At 39.9% G+C, this 16802-nt stretch overlaps 1 protein-coding gene across 3 annotated transcripts in view; it reads right to left on the bottom strand.

Moving 5' to 3' along the window:
• LOC119494089 (protein diaphanous homolog 1-like) overlaps positions 1-16802 on the bottom strand; it is a 111616-nt gene that overhangs the window by 93809 nt on the left and 1005 nt on the right. The window lies entirely within an intron of this gene.

Genomic DNA, 16802 nt, shown 5'->3' on the forward strand with positions numbered 1-16802 from the left:
TCTGGTCGCCGAGAGTTGAAAAATTTTCAACTTTGGGTAAAACGCTACACTTTCGTTACACGTCACTGTCACATTTTTACCAGCCGTCCAATCATAATGGAGGAGGGGCGGGACAAATACCACAAAGATCAACCGTCAACACACACTCCCTACATGTTTCAGCCTTCCCTTCATCCGGAGCAAGCACTCAACCTTGTGCCGACATTTTTACTTCAGTGGATATTCTGTATCATAGCAACCAAAGCGTCTCAGCTGAAAAAAATGTTGCACCTCATTGCCCTTCTGTGTTCTGCATTAAACAATAAATTTAGTTTTAAAACTGTGATCTTTGTCATTTAAAAAGCAACAATAAACCTAAACATTTTCTAACAATAAAGCTTATTTATATAGCACTAAAGTCAGGATAAATTATGTAAATTGCAATAATACTGCATATTGCACTGTTGAGCCAATCATTATCACCGTAGGGGAAATGATATCATCGCGACAGCCCTGCATTCATCTTCACTTGCACATCTGCAAAAGCAACTGGCCTCTATATCAGCTCTTTGTTGTATACACCGTTTTTAATTACCTGTTACCTTAACAACCAGCACCATGACGCAGATGGGATGTGGATACATTTTTGGTCTCCTGAATGGCAACGGGCCTTAGAAGTGATCCACCAGCTGGTCACAAAATATTGTGTTATGAAGAAAATGGAGAGGGCTTTTTACTCCCAGGCCCCTAGACAATCAAACAAACTTTCTCACTCTATGGGGATTACCAATAAATAACACCAAATCACAAACACATAGGGTTAGGGTTGGGTTTACATTTTAAACAGGAATAAAATGTGTGATTAATCGCGATTAAATATTTTAATCGATTGACAGCCCTAATTTAGATATTATATATTGTCCAATAATATAATAAAAAAAAACTAAAATATGACTTTAAGGTAATACCACTCACCCCTAGAATGAGTGCTTGTGGGAGAGCAAAACCAAGGAGAGAGAGAAACAAACCAACAAAGATAAAACATCACACACCAACAACCGCACACAGCAGTGTGTAGGAAATAAAAAGGGGGAGGGAGATTAAACAACACAAGTCCTAAGGCTAAGCCTATAATTTGGAGAAGAGCAGGATTTTACGAATGGGTTTCACAGAGCACTCACAGAGATATTTAAAGGAAGCAGATCTGAAACACAGACACTAATAGCACACAATTCAATTATAGTCACAGAAGGCAGAGAGAGGGGTTAGGGGATGTCTCATACGGGTCAGGAAAAAACAAAAGCAGCACTAAAATAATAAGGTCAAACCACAACATCTCCCTCTCCCTGCAATATCAACAGCACAGTTCATGTTAATCAGCATCACCAACAACAAAGCTTGAAAGAGGTTGTTTTATCCTTGTAACTTCACATTTGATATTCACAAATCATATTCTGTTGGCTATTTTCAAATTCAAAGACAAGCATGACATTAAAAAAAACACTTTACAAGCAATGTCTTGCCATAGTTTAAACATAATAACTTTATACATCCATCTGGCATGTCACCAACACAAAAAAAAAATACAAAATGATGAAGCTATCAAGATTATTAGACTGGGTTACTCAGTTACTCTTTAAGTTTCCTTTTAATTTGTGGCAGTAGTGGGTTATGCAACAGCCAATTTTAGATTTCCTGATAGTGTCATTTCCTTGAGGGCTTGTAAAGTTTTCCACTGGTTCACTTCCAAATGCTGTCACCTAGCCTGATGCCATAATGCCGGCAGACAAACTTTACCTTTTGTAGGCAGTTTTGTTTCATGACTGCACGCTTCACAGACCTCAGCTTGCTTTGCACATGCACTTTGAACAGTCATAACTGGTGGTGGGGTGTTCAGCCTTCAGAGTCATTTAAATAACGTCTGTATCCTGATGCCTAGAGTCTTAGAAGTGATGAGCACTTTCAAACTCTTCCACCTACACACATCGTCTGCTCACAAGCGGAGCGGAGCCTCCATCAGCACAATTCGCAGAAACATCCCTCATACACACATACAAGATCACATACTGTATACAAATCTCAAACTTTCACCTCCACATTACCACAAGAGCTGGTAAGTGTCTCCCACCACACAAATTCTCAGTACCTCCCTCGGACCCTCACATACTCAGTCCACTGTAACAGCACACAGAGACTTGGCTGATATGCGTGCATCATTGACTGCTCCTACGGATGATTGCAACCTTCTGAGTCAACAGAAACAGAGGCAGGGTTTGTTCCTATGGTGGCTTAGAGGCCCCACAACAACCACTAGCTCATTACATACCTATGACCTAAGGCAGGCGTACACTGCAAGTAATGAGAACCGCCTAAAAAAGAAACGGCACAAAGCTACAGAGGGAGGGCACAGGAAGTCTCTCTGTCTCTCTTTATGAGTTTTGGTGTGTCCCTGTGTGTATCGCCACAATATGAACTCAGGCAGAAGCTGAACGCCATGAATCACAGGCTGTGAGCATAGCTGAGTAAGATATACTAGTATACTGTAAATTATTATTAAACACAAGCCAGTCCCCAAATAACAACCGGGAATGTGAACAGAACAAATACAATCTGGGGGGAAAAAAAGGGGAGGTAATAACAAAATAACTATATGTCCCAGTAGATCAGCAGTTTTTTTAAATACTCAGACCAGCCCGTCTGGCTCCAACAACCATGCCACGTTCAAAGTCAATTAAATCCCCTTCCTTCCCCATGCTGATGCTCGGTTTGAACTTCAGCATGTCGTCTTCACCACCTCTAGATGCCTAAATGCATTGAGTTGCTGCCATGTGATTGGCGGATTAGCTATTTGTGTTAACAAGCAATTGAACAGGTGTGCCTAATAAAGTGGCCGGTGAGTGTATTTATTATTGGAAATCAATTAACAACACAAAACAATGACATATATGTCCAGAAACCCTCACATGTACTGCATTTAGCATAAAACATATGCTCAAATCATAACATGGCAAACTCAAGCCCAACAGGCAACCACAGCTGTCAGTGTGTCAGTGTGCTGACTTGACTATGACCTGCCCCAAACTGCATGTGATTATCATAAAGTGGGCATGTATGTAAAAGGGAGACTCGTGAGTACCCATAGAACCCATTTTCATTCACATATCTTGAGGTCAGAGGTCAAGGGACCCCTGTGAAAAATATGCATTAACACGTTATTATCATCACGTTAACTTTGCCCTAGCCCTAGTACCTACATTACATTGGCTCACATGTCAATGTAGAAATGATTTTATTTCCATTTCGGAGCTTTTCTTTTTAACACAAATCTGTTGCTTCATCTGTACAATGTATTTTCGTGGATATGTTCTAGGCACATATCCAACCGGACACTTGGAGACTCCAAATGGATACCAATAACCAAATGTTACTCTGAGTCATTGGAAATGTATTTAGGTATTTCCAGCAAAGATACTCACAAATCTGATTTAATCAGTTTAGTTTTCTACTTTTATTTTTTAAATGTAAGTTACCATTGGCTGTTGTCAGTAGATTTTAAAGACAGTTGTTTGGGCAAAACTCAAAACTTCAACACACATAATAAACGCATCTTCCAATGCCAGTGATGTCCCATCCCACCCAACTATACCTGTTATAGGTATCACCTTCAGTTAATGCTGAGCCATGAAAAATCTTGTATTCAAACATATGGTGTCTCCAATCCTTATTACCTATGATACCCAACAGCACTTCTCCTAGCCAATTTGGCAGTAGACTATTAGTATTATGGATCTATGTGCATTTTTTTCTTTAAGGTCTATGAAAAACACTTTACAGATAAAGCCACAGAGTAAAGCCACTGTTGAAAAGAGAACCTTAATGAAATATCCATATTTAACATTACTGCTATTGCCAGTGGTCTGACACAGTTCCATCTACTTGTTACTGGACTATGTGCACCAAAGCCTCAGCTATACATCAGCTCACATAGTGATTATAATGTGAAGTAATGACAGATTTCAGGTTAAGCTCAGTTTCCTACACTCCTTGCCAAGACACCGCAGGGTGTGCATGTGTGTCCAGACGCTGAATTTCTTTCACAGCCTTGAACGTCTTAATGCCGCCTTGCTCCATTCCTACAGGAATAGACTGCTGTCCTACAGACTAGAGCTGCAACGATTAATTGATTAGTTGTCAACCACTAAATTAATTGCCAACTATTTAGATTACTGATTGAACTATTTATAGTTCAAACAACTAATTGATCAATCGAGAAAATAATCAACAGATTAATAGACAATGAAAATAACCGTTAGCTGCAGCCGTACTCCAGACACTCAGAGAGCGACAGGTAGGCCCATGCTGTTTACAGTCATGGTGTTGAGATACACACTGCAGTCTGAGATTAGCTTTAATCTGTCAAGGGGAGACTGGGGAGAGTCACAGAGGAGGATCGACACTGTAATCCTGACTAAGCCCCCCATACACAACTTAGGTAGCACAGTCAAGAGCATTCATATCTGTGAGCATCAGTCTACAGGTCTGCTTACAAGTGACACGAGAGAGTAGTAGTGCATATAAATATACTGGGAAAGTCTCTTGACAACACTGCCCGTCCCTGAGTACTAGAGCATCACCCTGTATGAGCGTATCCATTGATGACTGAAAGATCACCATAATGGTTAAGGAGAGACAATGATCAGCGTAACCAAGTGTTTTACCATCATCTATGATGTTTTTAATACAGTGGGCAGTCTCATAAAGTAACAAGATTATAGCCCCCCTAATCCGACGTCAGACAGGTATGGGGGGGGGGGGGTGGTGTTTCCAAAGCTATTCGACCATCCGATAAGCACTTCTGAGGAAGTACATTAGCAGCTTAAGAAGCAACATATCTTAGCCAGCTCAGCCAGCCTTATTTTACATTATACACACAAAACTTTGTCAGACACACACAGAAACACAGGTAAATGGCTGACTGGCTAACTGGTCTAGTAATCATAAAGCTATTAACAGAAATGCAAGAAACTTGAAGGTAGCTGACCATGTGACAATAACAACATGTTTTATAAGGTTTTTAACATGAAATTAGCAAAACGCCCCGACTCACCCTGGAAGAATGAGACTGATAAAAAGAAATATGATACAATGAAGTCATAGCCGTTAAGCAGAAACTCAAAAGCCTACCATGCTGCTTTGTAGCAGTTTTGTCAGATCAGAGATGATGCAGTTAGAAAGCACAAAGCAAATTCTGTTGCAAGCTTGACCATTATAAAATGGGGAATTCAAAATAATGTGTCCAGTCAGTGGCATGAAAATCTACTGATAAAGCAGTGTTTAGACCGCATTTCACCTTTACGGGAAAGGTGACAGTGAAGAGGCAGACAGGAAATGGGGGAGAGAGAGGAAGGTATAACAACAAAGGTCCTCGGTTGGAATCAAACCGGCGACATTGCGGTTATGTGTCATTTACTGTAACCTTTCAGCTACCGAGGCGCTCCAGCGTGTATCTTTTTCAATCAAAAATGCCAAACATTCCCTACAGTAGTTCTTTCTCAAAAGGGAGGATTTTGCCATGTGAGATTTCTATCTCTACCCCATTACAATAGAGGTGAATGACATTTAATTGGCTGTGCTCAAAGTGTTAAAAAATTCAATTTGAAAAACGCAACAGCAGAGACAATGTCCTGATTTACGAAGTTACTCTCCATCTCCAGTCTGGAATGTTTCAAGCCTGTCCATTAGGCTCTAATGATAAAACCCTGCTCTAAATGTTATGTCATCCAGGCCTCTAAAGCATCCAGACCTCCAAAGATTTAATAGTGGGCTGTGTGTAAACATATTTAGTAGACCACTGGTACCTCCTTGCACAATGGATGGAAAGGAGGGAAGGAAAGAGATAAGGGTAAGCAGTAATGGGGACAAATAAGGAAGCATACTGTTCGTTATTTTTGCACAACTTCCTGCCACAGCCCTCAGAATTTGAGAAATAATAATAGGGTGGACGCAGTGACATATCTGTATGCGTGTAAATGTGTGTTCACAACTACAAAATGTTAGAAGGAAGAAAAAGAGAAGTAGGATTGAACAGCAGACAAAATGAGCATGTGAATAATAGGTGAACACCCAGGATGTCAGAGTAGTTTGAACGCAAAATGAATATGCTGCTACATATTTTCATCTCCTTCCACTGAAGATCAGACAACTGCTGCTGAAAAGAAGAGCCAGATTTCTCTAAATTCGTCATAAAGTGCCAGAAATGCACAGAAGTGGCAGTTTATTTTAAGTAAGAGACATGAGAGTGAACTAAACAAATGAAACAGCACTGTCTGGACTGTTTATTCCCTCTAACTGAACGGACTTTATACCTAGTGGAGGCCTTCGACAAACATCTGAGCAGTTGAAAGTGACTGTGGTAAATATTCAATAGCTCAAGGCGACATATGCACACAGGCATTTGTTGAAAGTTTTTTTCTGAGTAGGCCGAAGGGGAAATAAGTGTGACAAAGCATGACATGCAGAGAAACACAATGCTGTTTCCTCTGTGGCCTCTCTGTATCACACTAAACAGTAAACAACACATGCATGGTAGAATATGACACACTACTAAACAAACACAGACTGCAAGATGTGATTTATGCACAAACAACACACAGGTAACTCGGGCTGGATGATGTGGCCTAAAAATAAATTCTCACATCATCACATCCAATTTACTATTTTTATCTTTTTTTTTCTTGAAAACAAACTAGGCCTACAAAGACAAATGAATTATTAACTTTCACCACACTTCATTTTATTTATAAATAAATAAAAGATGCCTCTTGAAAAAAATGTATTGTATTTCTGAGGAAAAAAAACAAGATTAAACATAAACACACACTAAAGGCGTGGAGAGGTATTTCTTGGCCAGATTAGAGTGAATGTGCGTTACCATGTTGGATGCGTTTCCAGTCACATACCAACAACAGTGGAGCAACGCCAACACACCGTCCTTGTCTTATACACAACTCTCTCTCTCTCCGTTGCTGTCGTCGCTAAGGCTGACCCGAATGCTTCGAAGCTTCGACCATTGCCATGGTAATCAACCCCGAAATCAGTATTCGAATACTTCTGTTTTTTTTTTTTATATAAGTATGTAATAATAATGTATACATTTCAAAATAGCCCATGAAATAAAGAATAATTCCACAACATTATTCATTATTTATATTCAACATTAATTATTATTTGTTATTCTCCGACAGCTATCGCTGTTTGTTGTGTGTAGAGGTGTGTGTGTGTGTACAGTAGTGCAGCAGCGGCGCTGTCCCGGACGCTAAAGTGGGGGAGCTGACAGGGAACCAGCAGGCAGGTCTTCAGGGTTCAGCGTTTCCATTTGCGCTCGCATTCTTCTCATATTGGAAAGGCTACTATGAGAAAATGATTCCGCTGATGTTACCTGCTTTATAGCAGGTGTTTTAGAGCTGTCGCCGTCTTGTGCAACTCCCAGTGCCACACACTTCTCCCCCTCGGCTGCATGCCTCTGTTTGAGATGCTGGAATATATTAGTCGGGCTGCTGCTTTTAGTTGCACACCGACTTTAGACAAACTTTACAACGGACAGTGTTTTGCTCGAGGTTGTTGAGGAGACGGTGCCTTTTTTGGGAACAAACTTGTCACTTTTTATTAGCGCATGCTGCCATGTTGATATTTTACCTGTGTCTGAAGAGAACTCATGCATTAACTATGAACTATGGGAGCTCAGGGAAGCGGTGGCATTTCAGTTCCAAACCGATTTTCATTTTTAAACATGATCCTAAACCATAAATTAAAAGTAATGATCAAATTGATTAATCTCCCAGCTCTACAAGCAACACAGAAATACTCAGCTGCACCCTCTGACAAGGACAGGGGAGAGTTGTGACACTGACAGTTTTCAATTGAGAGTATAAGTTAGCTGCCGACTGACCCAACTCTTCTCTTACCCTCAACTATCATTCCTGTCTGTCTGATGTCATGCCTTGCCACTGTACAACTTAACTATGCACAGCAGCCTAAAAATAACACATCTGATCAGTTGTCTTATTAAGTGACAGTATGACAGCAGTAGAAAAAAAACACTTCCCCCTCAAACCTCCTCGAGCATGCGGAAAGCTGTTAAAGTGGTTTTGGACTAGACAGCAACTCATCGGTCATGGTGACATGAAGCAGAAAAGTTACTGACTGGCTGCTATTTCAGACAGTCAGTCAGTTAAGTTAGTCACAATGGGCATGCATTAAGTCTTCCATCACAAAATATTGAACATTACTAGGCCTGCAACTGCTGATTATTTTATGTATTTATTTATGATGATTAATCGACTATCATCTCAGCCCTAAATTTTACATTGCGATATAGATATACATTATATTGTAACATTTCCTTTAAAAAAAGGTTTATAGATAAAATGTCACGTGGGAACGTCTCTTTTTAGCAGAATGAAATACCTGACATTGTCTAGAGAGGGGTTCTTTGTCTCAGTAATGCTCTTATTTACAGTTGCCATAACACACTAACTCCATAGTGCCAGTTCAATGTAAGAAACAGGGGAGAACATGAATTCAATTAATGTGACTCTTCAGCAGTTTAAGTCCATTAAAGTGGGTATTTTGTGACAGTCTTGTTACTAGGAAAATTCCCTGTTTGTGTTTGCGGTGGTGGAGGGATTAATCACTGGAAGTGTTTAGACTTTGTTTCCTGAAGCAACATGCTAGGTCGTGTCTAGAAGGTAACCCACAATTTGGGAAACTCCTGCGGGATGGTTAAGGTTAAGAGAAGTCCTCAGGCAGCAAGTCTCACGAGAGTTTTTGCAAGTTTTCGCAATTTGCGGGTTACCTTCTAGACATGACCAACATGCTAGGACCACCTCCATTACATAGACCTAGTGATTACCCATCTGTGAGATGTCTGAAAACTATGCAGCCATCAGGTACTTGATGTACTCTTATCAGAAAACATAGGCTCGAAGCCAACTGGGAAGTCTGTCTTAAAAAAACACATCTGACAGAAAAAACAACGCAGGTGAAGGTGAGATTCTACTCTCAGTCTGGTATGTCAGTGGTGTAGTGACTTTGCATTCCTCTGTGTGCCTGTGCGAGCAACTTTTATTACACCACTCAGCTCTTACATCCAGTCAGAACAGGCTTCAGAGCAGACCAACCCCAGACTTCAGCTGAGCCAACATGTTCCTTTCCGATCTGTAAAGTACAGTAAGGACAGAGCGAACAGAGACCACTTTGCAAGCATGGTAATCATTATGCTCATCCGTGGCAGATTAATCCAACAAGTGTCTTTATTCTAGCTAATCACTGATGTCTGGACAGGATATTAGTCAAAACTTGAGAGTAAATGACAACAGCTGTGAGCTAGGTATTTTAAGTTGCTACAAGAAATCAATTCCAAAGTATCTTAGGAAGAAAGTCTCTGCATGTTAATCTATCATGCGTCTCATTAAGTTAACGATTTATAGGACCTCATTGAATCGCAATGGCAGACAACATTAAAACTCATGTTGAACTTCTGTCACTCATCAGTTATGTCAACTGCTATTAAATCACTGACTTGGGGTGTGACCACAGGAGCATTATGCTTTAACGTTTCAACCAGAGAATTACCCTTAAACCCTCTGAGACCCGTGGGATTGACTTTACTGTCTTTCAGAGGCTGTAGCAGGCTCAGTTTTAGAGCTAGAGTGAAGGTCATGCTAGCTTGTTGGAAAAGAAGCTAAATAACGCTCCAAAGTTAGGCCAAATTCTGGCATGGAAAACTGGCATGGCCATTTTCAAAAGGGGTCCCTTGACCTCTGACCTCACAATATGTGAATGAAAATGGGTTCTATGGGTACCCATGAGTCTCCCCTTTAAAGACTTGCCAACTTTATGATAATCACATGCAGTTTTGGGCAAAAACCATGCAATTTTTGAATGCAGAATAAATGTGTTATTTATTCTAAAATGGTGTATTTGAATATTTCTGCATACTGGGGTCCCTAAACAGTCTTTGAATTACAAAAACTGGGTATGACTGGAAAGCTGAGACTCTAGTGGATCCAATGAGCCCAATATTCATGTATGATGATGTTAGTCCCCATAGTAACCATTTCATTGTAGAGATCTATTTTTTTTAATTTTATCCCACTGTATAAAATGACCTGTGACTTCTAGGATACTCACAGCCTCGTGAACCTTTACAGCCACAAACTAGATACCTAGGGGATTCAGAGGATGGATGGCTTTTCTAGGTAGATTGACAATAAGTGGGTTTCTGAGCAGTTTCCAGAACAGAAGTGCTCGCCATCTAATTGCCGAAAAATGCAATTCTAGCAGAAATCTCCAAATGTCAAAAGTTTTTGATACCAAATCACAGCATGGCTTTTTCTATGGTGTTCTTCAAGGTCTTTGTGTCTTAATGTGGTATTTTGGAGGGATTAATGATCATTTTTATCAAATCTCGAGTGGTAAAAAATTGTTAAATTTAGCACCAAATCTGTGTAACAAATGGTATCAACCCAAAAACTGCTGCAACAACTTATAAGACATAATAGAGCATGGGAATGGAAATCATATACTTCTATCATAATGTTTTAAGGCCTTATACTCTTTTAAAATGTATTTTTAATTTATTAATTAAATATTCTATGTTTATTTCTGATTTATGACTAGAACAATTTGACACACAATACAGCTGCATCTCAAATTATTCTTCGGGTTCCCACCTTTCAGATGATGTACAGCACTTCTATGTGACATCTACTGTTAACCTGCTATCTCCCCCTAAAAACCCCCTATACCCCCTTAAAAAAGACAAAAATGGGTCTATTGTGGATCTCAGAGGGTTAACTGTGTTTTTAGAATCCACCACAGTAATTTAAGCTTCCCATACCCATCACACCACCTGTAACTTGTTATTATCACTGACTGCACCCTCCACTCCTGCACATTTTCTACCTTCCTTAATCTCCTTATCTGCATTTCTATTTTCTAGCTCCTTTTCTTTCCCACTCTCTTTTGCTTTCTGTCACACACTCTTCTGCCTCCCCCAGTTCCGGCACACTGATGGCTCACTTGCTTTCCCTTGCTCAGCCTTGCTCTCTAAAATACTCCCGTTCACTGTGAGCCAAGAGGCCCCTGCCACTCGCAGTCCATTAACAACTCCAGTTTCACGCTGGCACTCGGTCATCCTATTCTTCAGCTCACAGTATGCTCCTCTTCCCCTGAGATGTATAGTACAGGAAACTGTGCGCGCATGTGTGTGCCTAGGTGTGTGTGTGTGTGTGTGTGTGTGTGTGTTGAGGGACGAGAACAGACATAAAAACGAAAAGGGCAAAAGAGACCGACTGTGCCACAAAGACAATTTGTAACTGCTCTACTTGACATCGACTCTGTGACTAAAGAGTAGTGACCTAACTGGCTTAATTCATGGCCTTACTTTATTTCAAGCCTTTGCTGAGGTGGTTCCCCCAGGAAGTAGGTGCACTGCTGCACATGCAAGCACAAGATTGTATGCTTGAAGGAAGGTGCACTTATCTTTGCTATGAATCATGATAAACACCAATATGATATTGTGTATTCAGCACACAAACCCGTGCCCACTGGCGATACTGCAGATAAAACACTGCATATAAGTCAAAAACGCAGACGGAAACAACTGCCCCATAATTTAATTTAGTGTTTTTGGTTGCTCTTGTTGTGACTGATAGTGCTTGAATGTATTGTGGTTTTCCCTCTGAAGCTACAACACAAATGCATTGCTACTAGAAGTGTCACGATTCGATTTGACTTTCGATTTCAAGGTCACCATACGATTTGATTTTCGATAAAAACATGCCATTGTTAGACTATGGAGTCTTGATTAGTAAAGATCAACAGATCATGGTTTTATGCCCTGACAACTGTCATTTACACTTTCAAATTCTTCTTTAAAAAGAGAACTGAACTCCCTTTTTCTTTAGAAAGTGTTTCAAAAATTAGACTACAACAGTCTAAAAAGCTGCATCTTTTCAATATCAGTATGTGTGTGGCCCACCTCAGTACACAATCATAACAAAAACAACACACAAATCCTTCTGCAGTGCAGTACAAGTGTGCTATAATCTGCAAAAACATGGTTTTGTCATTAACTGTGGCACTCGTTTCTCTCCTCTCGTCTGATCGCTGTGTGTCACCGAGGGCGAAGGCGGAGCTATGGACACAGTCTGTGTTCACTGAGAGATGGCACTCAGCAGTCCGGTTAACTTGTTGCTACCAATATCAGCTGCTCTGATTCAACAACGTTGAGTTGAAAAAACGTGCATGTAGGCTGAAATTCAATCGTGGTGTTGACTTAATGTTAAACCAAGTAAGAGTAGAAGAGTTAGTACGGAAAGTAAGGAAAAATAACTAACTAACGTACTAAAGTCTGCAAGCGGCTAGGCTAATTCATGTAGTGTAAAATGCCACAGGCATGCAGGAAGTGCCCTGAGTATCATAGCGACAGGGACATTTCCCATCATGCCTGCCTAGTCTCGAGTGCTGGACTGAGTAGTTTAAGTTTGCTGTTTTATGTTCCAAAATGCAAATGTTAGTGTTTATAATGTAATTGTGTTTGATTTTTATGTTGGTTTATAGTTTTAACCATGAGTGATGTGCCTGTTACATTTCTTCAGTACGGCTGTATTTTCCTTCATACGGACGTGATTGGGCGGGGCAAGGCAGAGGAAAACGTAATAATCGCCGTTCTTGCTCTTGATTTCGATGGTCAAGATCGCAGGCTAATATCGATCATTTTCGATTTAGAATCAAAATCGTGGCACCCCTAATTACTACAGTTAAGGGGTGGGACAAATAATCAATATGGCAATATACTGTATCTTGATATGTTCTGTATCAAGACACTAAAACTGTTAAAAATTTCATTTTGATTCATGGAGCTACAATCCAATTACTGTCCAAACAATTCTTCATGCATCTAAATGTTTTATATTTCCATAGATTTCCTTATTGTAAGTCCACACACACAATATCATCATTACCATCATAGAAAAGTCAGATGAGATCATTACCATATCATTTGCTAACACAAAAGAAGTAATCCAACTGGTAGGTTGAGGTTGCATGCACAAGCAAGTCAGCATATTTTCCATCTCTATATTGAACTAGAGAGGAAAATATGTGCTGCGTAGACACATGTTAGACACAGATTTAAAAAGCTACAAATACTTTATGAAGATAATTAGAATTTCCCCAATTATGAGAATGAGCAATATTCTTTCCAATTAGAGTGCAATTTTATGTAATGTAAGCTATCCGACACAGTTTCAAGTGTCTGAAAGGAATGTTGTGTAATGCTGGCTGAAAATCCAGCCCATGGTATTATCACATTGATTGAAATTACAATATGAAATGCCAATAACTAGTAAATGACTAATGAAGCTCTGAGAGAAATGTCCCTGAAGCCCCAGAACAACATGTTCAAGTTACACAACCAAATCTTGGTTATTGGTCTCCTCATTTTCCTTATCAGGGCCGGAAAAAAAGTCCACTTCTACATGGGTGGATTCAGCAAACCTTTCACCTACAAAACAGATAACCTTCCATACTCAACAAGATGTTCCAGAGCCACAATCTGTGATCTAAAATTGACCTTGTATCATAAAACAACTGTCCAAGGCAGTGATCCCTGGCTAATCCACAGCCAGCCTGTTTATGTCAACAGCATTCATGGATGCTGATCCTTTCTCTCTGGGCCTGAAGAACACAGATAACGCTTCAGGGAGCACCGCTAAAATGATGACCTGCTTTTGGCTTCAAACTAAATACATGGATCATGCTCAGTTACAGAGGTACCTGTCGGCACAGCGAATCCTGTTAAGCATTCCTGTCAAGGTCACAAAAAAACACAGTGTGTGAACTGAGACACCGACGGTTTACAGACATGCTTACACACAGCATTAGAACATTAAACCAATACATGTTTTCGTGGGGTTGAGCTATAGAAAAAACATTACAGGGGGACGTGATTTAGGGGTTAAGCAACATTTCATGCACTGAATGGTGATTGGGCAGAACATAAAGATACTTGGTGATTTAAAAAAGTACAAAAATTACCATCTGTCATAAATATGTCATGCTGAAAACAGCCATTTGTCTTAATGCCAAACCTAGTTGATGTTACTGACATTATTCCAACTGCACTTTAAAAAAATCCACAGTCATCTAAAAACTGTGACTCGTGCCTAGAAAAAGAGATGATGTCTAAAAGTGGATAGCCCACCACCCACACTGCTTCATTCAGTCCCAGACAGCACATTCACACAAGGATAATTTTGGTTACCAAACACCAAGCTGGCCTGGAGACAATACACACATCAGTCAGTCGTACATCATGTTATAATCTCTGGCATGTCTGATGAGAGGCGAAAGCGGAGAGTGATGAAGTCATAGATAAGTTAATGCCACAGACAAAATAGTTGAGAGAGACAATGTCACGCTGTGGATCAAATACTCCACACACACACACGCATAATTCTACACCATTTGACCTCTTTTTGAACTCTGACAGGGGTGTTAAAAAACTGCCAAAATGGGTTCAAATTTCAGAGTTAGTGGTGGCTCTTTCTAAGGTTGGCACTAGTCTAGCTGCACACACAGTCTCAAACTATCAGGCAGAATGACGCTCAAACACAGACTCATGTATCCTACTGTATGCAGCGGTATCTCAGGACACATTGCACAACTGATTTCTGTCTGTGACTCATGTTTGCTTATAGCCCTACCAAAACCTGTGCATACAACAGCACTACTGTAATAATAAGCCATTTATCAAATACCTTCGTTATTCAATTTCATCTATTTCTGTCTGTTTTTTCAAAGGCTGAAAAAGGTAGGAAGGAAGTCAGGTACACAATATGCTTGGCGTTCAAGTGGTTAAGTTACGAGGAAGGAAGTCGTGTACACAATATGCTCGGTGTTCAAGTGGTAAAGTTGCGAGAACACCGCTGCTAAGCAACAGCAATAGTAACGTTACTGTCGGCGTCTAGAAGCCACAGATATATATATGCAAAATGAACATAACAGTTTTTAGTGAAATTATAGAGAAAAAATAAATAAATATTGGCCTAGCCTATATCCCGATGGAAATGATATAGAATATGACTCGAACGCTTCAAAGTTTCGAGTGTTGCCATGGTAATCAACCTCCAAATCACTATTTGAGTGCTTTGTTTTTACATTTCTTTTGTTATATACAAATATGTAATAATAATGTATAAATCCCATTGAAACGGGGGGGATGGAGACAGACAGACGGAAGAACATGCCAGCCTACTGCGCCACGTTGTGAAGCTTCGAATACCTTTGAATAGTTCTCACCGAAGCTTCAAAGCCCAAAAAATGGTATTCAGAACAGCCCTATAGAATATATACGATGGACATCTTTATATAATTTTGACAATATATATCATCATATTGCCCAGCCCTAGTTGTAAGAAACTGTTTGTGTTCATTCCTGTCCGCAGGATATAAAACACCTTGTATAAAGAGCCTGAAAATGCTCTGAAAGTAATTGTGCATGCATGTGCGAAGGAATTGTTTACTCAGTGACCACATGTTGTCTTCTGTGGATCCTCTATGGTTACCGCTTGTCAGTGTGTACAATATCAGTTTTCACCTGTTGCTAGACATGGCCAAGGCCGGGTTATGTTACGCAACAGTTTGTGTTGGCTGATGACATACAGTGACTCTTAGTGCTGCTCTGCTCCCATCAAGACACCACACTGACTCACACATGCTGAGGCAGCCAGGTAAACACCACATGATGTCATCATTAATAAGTCACCTTGTGAAAAAGGCCATGTGCCAATGCCACACCTTACCATAGACAGTTAGGTTGATCATTTGACACAATTAAAAAAAAAAACATTTTTTATAGTGTTTAAAAATACATGCAGTCCTCTCTGTACAAAAAAAAAAACCAACAAGCATAACTGAGTCTAATAATGATTTAATAATGAACTATTTGTCAGACAGGACAAAAAAAAAAAAAAAAAAACTGTTTTTCAACCGCACAGCAGGTCTTTCTGTTCTCTGGGGAAAAAGGGATACAGTTGTGCTGTACTGACACTTAACCCCAAATTGCTCCCAAAGGCATAGCCATCGGTGTGTGAATGAGTATTTAGATTAGATCCTGATGGGCAAAGTTGGCACCTTAGTAGCCTCTGCCATCAGTATATAAATGTGTTTGAATGGGTGAATGCTGACATGTAGTGTAAAGCGCTTTGAGTGGTCAGAAGACTAGAAAAGCGCTATATAAATGCAAGTCCATTTACCATTTACTCATTTTGTTAAGTAAGATATCAGGTGTACTATATTTATTATTTCATATCACTTGACTTTACAGCTGAAAACCTGCTATATTACCATTACCAGCAATGGTCCTTGAAGATACTACTATTTAGCTTCTTGAATAGAGAAGCCACAACAAACTGATCTACCTACAGTACATAGTGGTATGATGGGTCTTTAAATGTTGTTAAAAAACAATCATGAAACTTCTGTTGATGTTTTGCAATTTGTCAGTACTGCATTTCTTACTGCATGTCTTCATAGTAGGGAGAGCCAGCTACTTCCTCACATGTTGACACCTCCTTTGACCTGAGGTCATGAATCCTACAGGGCAACATTTCTGTCTCTTATTGACAGCTGGTCCACAGCTTTAGGGGGTGAAAGTAATTACAGGTATGGTGGGACGTTTGTAGCTTCACTTGAAACATGAGAAGCTACAAAATACAGATTTCTTAAGGCACTTTGTCTGAGACACAAAAAGGACA

The sequence above is a fragment of the Sebastes umbrosus genome, chromosome 9 (assembly GCF_015220745.1).
Source record: "Sebastes umbrosus isolate fSebUmb1 chromosome 9, fSebUmb1.pri, whole genome shotgun sequence".
In the NCBI taxonomy this organism is placed as follows: domain Eukaryota; kingdom Metazoa; phylum Chordata; class Actinopteri; order Perciformes; family Sebastidae; genus Sebastes; species Sebastes umbrosus.